Raw genomic sequence first — 9,542 nt, 5'->3', positions numbered from 1 at the left:
TTAAACATCATTTGGGAAATATTTGAATAAGAAAATTAAATTCACAGGAAGCAAATAATTCTGACTTCAGCTGTTTAATGCATATACTATTACCTCGATAATGATAATTGTGCACGATGTTGTGTAGCCCTAGCACAGAGTCAGTGTTTTAAAGCAAAGCATGAAATCTGAAAGCAATAAATGCTGATCTGGAACCTGATCCGCCAGATTCCAGGCCACGTAACCTTTAGCCTGTCTGGAAGACGAGTGTGGCCCGAGGACAGAAATCTCTTCAGCAGGAGTGAAGGGGTGGAGAACACTGAGAGACGGGGCGGATCTGGGTAAATTACCTCGCTGACATCAGCAGATATAAAAGTGATTTGGCAGTGGGTAGCCTCACAGCAAGAAGGTCACTAGTTCGAGTCCTGGCTGGACCAGTTGGCATTTCTGTGTGGAGTTTGCATGTTTTCCCTGTGATGGTGTGGATTTCCTCCGGGTGCTCCGGTTTCCCCCACAGTCACTTGCGCTATAGGGGAATGGAATAAACTAAATTGCCCTTAGTGTTTGAGTGTGTGAATGAGTGTGTATGGGTGTTTCCCAGTACAGGGTTGCAGCTGGCTACATGAAACATATGCCAGAATAGTTGGTGGCTCATTCCGCTGTGGCGCCCCCTGATAAATAAGGGACTAAGCTGAAGGAAAATGAACCAATTGAAGTTGTTTCATGCGTTTCAACAATGAACTTTTGCAATCTGCACTGCTCAGTTACCCTTGTGAGAAAGTGCACTTAATTGTATTACATGTCATGCTTAAAGAATGAAAAAAGATGATCATTTATTTTTAAAGTACACTTCTTTTGATGTCTTGATTAACAAATTGGGCGACGCAGTGGCGCAGTAGAGGCTGGTTCGAGTCTTGGCTGGGTCAGTTGGCGTTTCTGTGTGGAGTTTGCATGTTCTCCCTGTGTTTGCGTGGGTTTCCTCCGGATTTCCCCGCAGTCCAAACACATGTGGTACAGGTGAATTGAATAGGCTAAATTGTCCTTTGTGTATGAGTGTAAATAAGTATGGATGTTTCCCAGAGATATGCTGGATAAGTTGGCGGTTCATTCCGCTGTGGCGACCCCAGATTAATAAAGGGACCAAGCCGAAAAGAAAATGAATGAATGAAAGAATGATTAAGAAATAAAAGCACATGTGAAGATTATAAGAATAGCCTATTTTCGTTTTATTTGTAGGATTTTCTGATTTACAATATTTTAAATATTTATAATGGGGACGTTGCTGTTTAGAACATTATTATTTTAGTATCAAGTAATTATTAATTTTATTATTACCTTTTTAGCTTACCAGCTATTTTCTGTTTTCATTTTACATATGGTTTTGGTAAGTCCAAATGAAATTCAGTTCAGACATTGAGCAGGGAAAATCAGTATTAAACATGTCATCTTTTTTCTCAGAAAACATCATTCTAACAGTGCTGTGGACTTAAAAAGTGCAGTGGATGTTGGTAACAACCAAAGAAATCCATATGTGCAAAGAAAACAAATCTAATTAGTAGGTCCACACGCAATCTAATTGAGTAAATGTGTAAATCTAAATTTATTCAGTTTTATTCAGTAATTTATTACTTTTTATTTAATATATTAAGGTTTTAGGTATGATACTCCGCTGGATACTCCCAAAATTATTCAGCAGAAATCTGCAGATTTTTACCAAAATTCTCTGCAGAAATAGCAAAAAAAGTCCGCAGATTCTGTCCGGCCCTGCTGATTAGTATACAAATTAGGTCAAGTATAATTAAATGAAATGGCACAGGGAAAAAGTATTGAACACATGAAGAAAATTAGGTGTAAAAAAAAGCATGGAAAGCCCAGACAGCAGCTGAAATCTCTCAGGAGTTCTTCAGCAACACTCTGCCCTTCCTCAGTGTTATAGTGTAAATAGGAGCTGCTTCAGTCCAACATCTACATTAGCAGATGAAACCAAGGTGGACATTTTAGCAAGAAAATTATCCAAAACACAGCCAAGGAGACTCTCATATGCTTTCAGAGAAAGAAAATCAAGCTGTAGAATGGCCCAACCAATCACCTGAACCGAATCCAATGGAAAATACCAAATAAAGCTCAGATTTGATGGACGAGACCCACAGAAGCATCAAGATTTTGAAACTCTGTTTAAGTCTGTGTGAAACTCACACCTGAGCAATGCATGTGACTTCATTCTATGTTAACAGCTTCTTTAGAAATATTATTCCCAGGCAAAACATGGAGCGTTCAATACTTATCTCCCCCACTGTAAGTGCATACATTTTTTTGCACTTACAAGGGTGACTTCTTTTAAATAAAAACATTCTGGCAAAACACTCAATTGATCTGGATGAAGTTTGCCGAGTTCAAACTTGATGCAACTTCGAGAATAACACAAGAATAACTCTGAGAGTTTTAGGAATGCTTCAGACTGGGCTCGAACATTTTGCGAACAAAAGCTGGACACGTGTCAGGAAAGCATTAGTCAGACACAGATCTCAGGGATCCACAGTGGAGACGTCTGCTTCTGAAGGCCAAAGCTTCCAGTTTTATATTATTTGTGTTTTATGTGTAGGCTATGCAGTTATGAGCTCATATTGAGAAGATCTTAATTATTTTTATAAGGGGTTTAAACAGTTGTGTGGCAGCGGTGTGTTGATATAACCAGCTTCTAATGGTAAACATGTATTAATTCAATTGTTTGTAATCACACTTGATGAAAACAGAAACACTTTGATTGACATTTGCACATGGCATCAGAGGGGGAAAGCCCTGCTCACCAGTGACCATCTCTCCTTCTTTAGCATAGACAGCCCTGAGTGAGAAGCAGTTGTCTGCCATTACAGTTTTTACACCGTACCTACTGAAGATAATGTCAGTGACTAAGAGGATTATAAATCCAACACTTTTCTTTGCCTTTTTCAGTTTTTCATAGCGATAACGTTAGTCCTGTTTTTCAATCTGCCACTATGCTGGTGTTTGTAGCTCCGCCCTCTTTTGAAAGAGCACAGTCTCATTTGAATTTAAAGCGACAGTCAGCAAATTGGCACAATTAAAATCAAAGCCTAAAGGGGGCAGTTTCACAGAGTTTTGTGTGTGTGTGTGTGTGTGTGTGTGTGGAAACTTCACATACACATAACTGGACAGACTTGTAATCCAGCAGACATTTTATGTGTAACCACTTAATTATAATATTGCAAACGTCTCTTACACGGTCAATATTAGTCATTTTTATTTCAATAGTGCTTTTTGCAAAAATACGCATTAATCTAAAATCAGATATTACGTTTTATTAGTCAGAGAAGTTAAGTTTATTAGGCGAAATGCAACGTAATCTCACGGCAATTCGTAACTTTTTGATTTAGTGACTAATTCGTATGAATTTGTACGATCTAATTTGTACAATTTAGTACGATTTGCTCATCATCCAATAACGGTTGGGGTTAGTGGTGAGTTGGGTGCCACGCCTCCTTTTTAAAATCGTACATTTTCATACGACTGATTATATTTATATATATATATATATATATATATATATATATATATATATATATATATATATACACACATATATATATATATATATATATATATATATATATAGACATAATTATATATATATATATATATATATATATATATAGACATAATTATATATATATATAATTATATATATACATACACACATATATATATATATATATATATATATATATATATATATATATATATATATATATATATATATATATATATATATATATATATAGATTTGTTACACTATTAAGCCTATCTCCGGGTCTGAAGGGAGCACTTTTAGCTTAGCTTAACATAGATCATTAAATCGGATCAGACCGTTAGCATTTCTCTCACAAATGACTAAAGAGTTTTGATCATTTTCCTATTTAAAGGCGACCTGTTATACCCCTTAACTGCCTTACAACTAAATAAATACTTTTCTTCGATATTTATTACGGTTTTCTGCAATCAATTAGTTTAAATCTTTTAAGTGTAACAAGTAGAAGTAAATCCTTAAAATTGGTCCATCTGTTTTTTTTCCAGTCTAGTTTAATAAGTTATGATTAACATATAAACATATTGACTTATGGATCAGATACTTTTTTTAGTGACAGAGAGGAATAGTGAGGATGAAGCGATGGCTGCTGGACAGAATGAAGGAAAGATTCAGGGTTTGGACTGAATGATCTCTCTTTCTCTCTCAGCGCTTCAGCAAGTAGAAACATGTTTCATGTGCCTCACAGATCTGCTTGTAAAAGTGAATGGCTGAGGAATCCCTAACACCTCCCCGATCTACAGCCAAACACTGTCCCGGTAACAGAGATGAACAAAATAAGACTCCCTACATTAAAAAATGGAGATTATTTCATAAACGTGGGAACTAAGCTTCGATGTAAAGGTTATTATTTATTAAATAGATGTTCAGCTTTATGTTTGAATACCTCACTGTATTACACATCATAATTGTACATTTATTAATTATGTGTGGTATTTGGACATTCAAAATAGCTTTTCCAACTAGGGCAAGTTAGGAATTTCCTTATAAACAATTCTGCATCATTGGAAAACACCACAGTGAGTAAATAAGTACTGAATTTACATTTTTGCAAAACTCCCTTTAATTCCAGGTCCTTTGTTTAACCCTCTGGGGTCTGAGGGTGTTTTGGGGCTTTGGAGAAGTTTTGACATGCAATGACATTTGTGTTGTTTTCAGTATCTTAAAAACATATAAATGGCTAAAGTGTGATCACACTGTAAACAGCACAAGTTGGGCTACAATAATACCTAAGCAGCATGTTTGTATGAGTTTGTGTTTTTGAGAAAGAAACGTTTATGCGTGGTTAGTGAAAAACTAAATATTTGAAGTCACTGAAACAAGGCCGTGAAACACACAGAGAACATTTGTGCACATGGCTTTTGTATAATGTATTGTATTGTAATGTTTTTTATACATTTTTGTGACGTTGAAGGCTACATCTTCGTCTAACAGTTTGTTGGCATGACACAGACCAGCATTACTGAGCAAACTCGGAGCACTTCTTGTCTACTTTAGCTCTCTTTGCCACTGGTCCTTTACCTCTGTTGTTTTCACATCTGGATTTACATGTAAAGCGCGCTTACTGAGAGGCGGGACCACGCTGCTGTAATGAGGCGACAGGAGAATCCGTACACGTCCTTAGTTTTATGTGGATTACATAAAAGAGATCATTTGTTTTCGACTTGAATTGGTTAATGCAAAAGTAGACATATCAAGCTTTAAATAGATATCATAAATCATCATCTTTGTTGACTATTTGCTGAGTTTCCTTTCATTTTAGTGACGTGTTTTTCTGACCACAGTCTGCTCGCGTCTTCAGACGCTTGTAATAACAATGCCTCGTGGGCGTGGTCGCATTAAAACTAATGAGATCTGACTGAGAAACTAGACGTAGCATTGATTTCATACCGATTACTTTATCAAGCAATGTTTGTTTTCAACATGCATAGCTGCGTTTAACAGTAGACACTTTAAGCTTTCTAGAAATACGTGTCTCATCTGTGTGCGTTTTGTATTCGCGGAGTTTCAGCGCATTTTACTGACGCGTTTCCAAAAGCAGTTCACGGAGAGAGAAAAGATAGATTGCCTACACTGAACCTTTCTCTGGGGTCGAAGACCGCGTATAAGCGTTTTGACCTGTGATGTCGTCAAACTTTCCGTTTTGATCGTACAGATAAGATCAATACATCAATGGAATCTGTTATGTGTCTACTTTTTGTTGTGTACACTCACAACAACAACAAACGTGTGTGCTTTTGCAAAATAAGGAAAACAAACAGTGTAGGCGTTCTGTCTTTCTGGGTCACAATAAGCTGGAATACACTCCAGTGTTTTCTACAATAAACAGCACAGTTATTAAGACTGACGTATATGAGTCTAGTTCAATCTCTAAGAGAACAAATGTGTTTGTTAATACCGCTGTTTCTAGATTCACCAGTTTAGTTTGTTTGTATAGTGTTGCTTCGATCTGTTTGCCTGTTTGTATTCTTGTGATTCAAATGTAATCTAGTGTGTTTTGTCTTCGTGTAATCAGTGTGTGAGCTGCACATGTTTTAATATATTCAGAACCGCGTTCGTGTTTTATCATCAAGCTTTTAAAAAAATTGATGTAACAAAGAAACGCTAAATTTCGTGACCTATAATCATAACTCCTGTACAGCATTCCCACAACATACTGACACTCGAATACCCTGTCAGTGATGTCTAGTGGCTGGAAATTACCTCTTTACAGTAATAATTCTGACTTCAACTGTATATCGTGTTAAGCTTCACCAATTAAACGCAATAAGAAAATGTGCTACTGACAGAAGCCTAAAGTTGACTGATGTTTTAGTGTCATGACTGAGACACACCTGGTTCAAAAGAGACTAACTGTGCTGCACTTTTATAGCTGAATCCCAATTCTTGACTGCTGGTCTGATCTCTGCCAGACTCTCACCACAGAGCCACATATTACTGCAACTCCTGTAAAACAAAAACACTGAAAATTACCACTTCTATTTAAACCTCGCTCTGCCCCAATCGGCACTGTCTTTCCCATCTTTCAATAAGCAAATCCTTTTTTTAAATGAAGAAAATATATACACTACCTGACAAAAGTCTCGTCATCGATCCCAGTTGTAAGAGCAACAAATAATAACTTCTTCTAGTTGATCATTTGGAAAAGTGTCAGAAGGTCGATTTTCCTAATCATCTGTTGAACTGCATCTCAATCCTCACAAACACTGCAGACCTACTGGAACCCGCATGGAGCCAAGATTCTCACAGAAACCAGTCAAGTTTGGTGAAGGAGAAATCATGGTGCTCCAGGATTGGCCACCCCAGTCACCAGACATGAACATTATTGAGTCTGGGGTAAAATGAAGGAGAAGGGATTGAAGATGAATCCAAAGAATCTTGATGAGCTCTGGGAGTCCTGCAAGAACACTTTCTTTGCCATTCCAGATGACTTTATTAATCAGTGATTTGAGTCAGAGATGTATGGATGCAGTCCTCCAAGCTCATGATGGAGTCAGACACAATATTCACTCTGTCTCCATTGCAGCAGGACTTTATACTCTATACTGGACATTATTTCGATTCTGTACAAGACTTTTATCTAAGCAAAGTCAGACCTTACTGTCCTAATGAAATCATTAAAAATCAAGGCATGATCATATTTTTCTTTTTGGTAAAATAAGCGTAATCTAGAGGACTTTTTCTTTTATATAAGCCACTTCTGACACCAAATGATCAACTAGAATCAAGTTATTATTTGTTATTTCTAAAACTTGGATAGCCACAAGACTTTTATCAGGTGTAGGGATTGTTACCTTAAAATGTGAGCTTGCAATTAAATGAGGATGATGATGATGATATCATTATTAATAATAATAATAATAATAATAATAATAATAATAATAATAGTTGGCAGTTCATTCCGCTTAATAAAGGGGACCCTGATTAATAAAGGGACTAAGCCGAGAGGAAAAAGAATGAGTGAATAAATGAATAATAGTTTTTGTTGTTGATTATTATTATTATTGTCAGTGTTGTTTATAATAATAATATCTTATTAAATATTAATTATATTTAAAATAGCTCAGCTAATGTGATGCTATTGAAAAGTAGCTAAGTTAATATCATGACTAATTTTACCTTGAGCATTATTAATGCTCATTAGCATATAGTTTACATAATTAGCATATAATCATCTCATAATGTGTTCAAAATATATACTGATTTTTTGTATTTCAGTCTACAAACATTTTTGATAAATTCATAAAACTTAAACCTGTTAATGTAAACATTTTACTGTAACATTTTATGTTTTTTAGGTTTTGTTATAACAATTATATTTTTTACCATGGTATTTTTGCTTTTATTTGTTTATTTTGCACAATAATCACACCAAAAATAAAAGGCAAATGTATTTGTAACAAAACATTAAAACTATTTTATTTATTTATTTTTTTTTACTTGCATAAGCATTCATTTTCAGATGAAAACTCAAATTCAGATGATCAGCGCTTTTGTGTACAAGGACTTTTAGCCGCAAAAGTTTGTGAGAACAGGCTAAAGTTTTTAGTTTTCAGAAATTCTAGAAATATAATCATTTTTACCACCTGAAGATGTGAATTTCTGAAGGCTGAACGAATATATTTCTCATGATATCACTGTTTTTAATAACTTCTTTAACAAACCTAAAAGAAAACGTGTAAAACTATGAACAGTAAAGTGAGTGTGAGTAGTTAGATGTTAATATAATCCATGTGTGTGTGTGTTTTATTCTTTTGTATGGAAAATAGTTTCCCTCATACAGTACTCTTGGCTTGAATATATTAGGCTGATGGATGAAATCCCAGTGATGGAACGTATCAGTCGATGTAGTTTTTTTAAAGATGTGTCTGTCTTTCATGTCAAAGTGAGTCTCCAGTTACCGATTCACTGATTCAAATGATCCTAGCATAGCGAGTTCCCAGTTAATGATTCATTGATTTAAATGGTCCTGTCAGAAAGACTTTCAAGTAAACGACTCACTGATTCAAGTGATCATTTCATAGCAAGTCTCCAGTTGATGATTCTCTGATTCAAATGATCAGATCAAAACGACAGTCCTGGCAGAGTGAGTCTTTAGTTAACCAGATTTAATAATCCAGATTTAATGATTCAAGTTATCTTGGCAGAGTGAGCCTCCAGTTAAGGATTTACTGATTCAAATGATTATGTCAAAGCCAGTCTCTAGTTAATGATTGACTAATTTAAAAAATCAGATCGCAGCGACTGTCCTGGCAGAGCGAGTCTTCAGTTAACCAGATTTAATGATTCAAATGATTCAATCAGAGAGAGTTTTGCTTAATGACTCACTAATTCAAATGATCCAGTCGGAATGATCCTCCAGTTAATGATTACCTGGTACAAATGATAATGTGAGTCTCTATTTAACGATTCACTGATTCAAATGATGATGTCAAAGTGAATCTCCAGTTATCGATTCACTGATTCAAATGATCCTGAAAGAGTTTCCAGTCAATCACTCCCTGATTCAAATGATCCTGTCAGAGTGAGTTTCTGGTGAATGATTCACTGATTTAAATGATCCTGGATTGAATCTCTAGCTAACAATGCACTGATTCAAAACGAATCCAGGTAATGACTCACTGATTCAAATGATCCACTCAGAACTGTAGCTTCCTGTTAAAGATTTACTGATGCAATAGATCAGGTCAGAGCAATTCTCCAGCACCACAATCTTGCAAGGTGGCTTCCAGCACTTTGTCGTAGTGATGCCCAATAGTGTTTAAGTCTAAAATTTGATTTGTGCAGATTATATAACTATTTGGCCCTTTGATATACAAGACACCGCTGTCACGATATGGAAACGGCAGTGGAAGCCACATAAAGGAACATTTTATTTCTCCGTTCAATAATATGCTTATTTCTGTTTTGGACAAGTGGTCACACCAAAAAAAAAATGGCTTTGAAAAGCAGCTTTGATAAG

Source organism: Danio rerio, chromosome 12 (assembly GCF_049306965.1).
Source record: "Danio rerio strain Tuebingen ecotype United States chromosome 12, GRCz12tu, whole genome shotgun sequence".
NCBI lineage: Eukaryota > Metazoa > Chordata > Actinopteri > Cypriniformes > Danionidae > Danio > Danio rerio.
Note: the sequence above shows the minus strand (reverse complement) of the source record.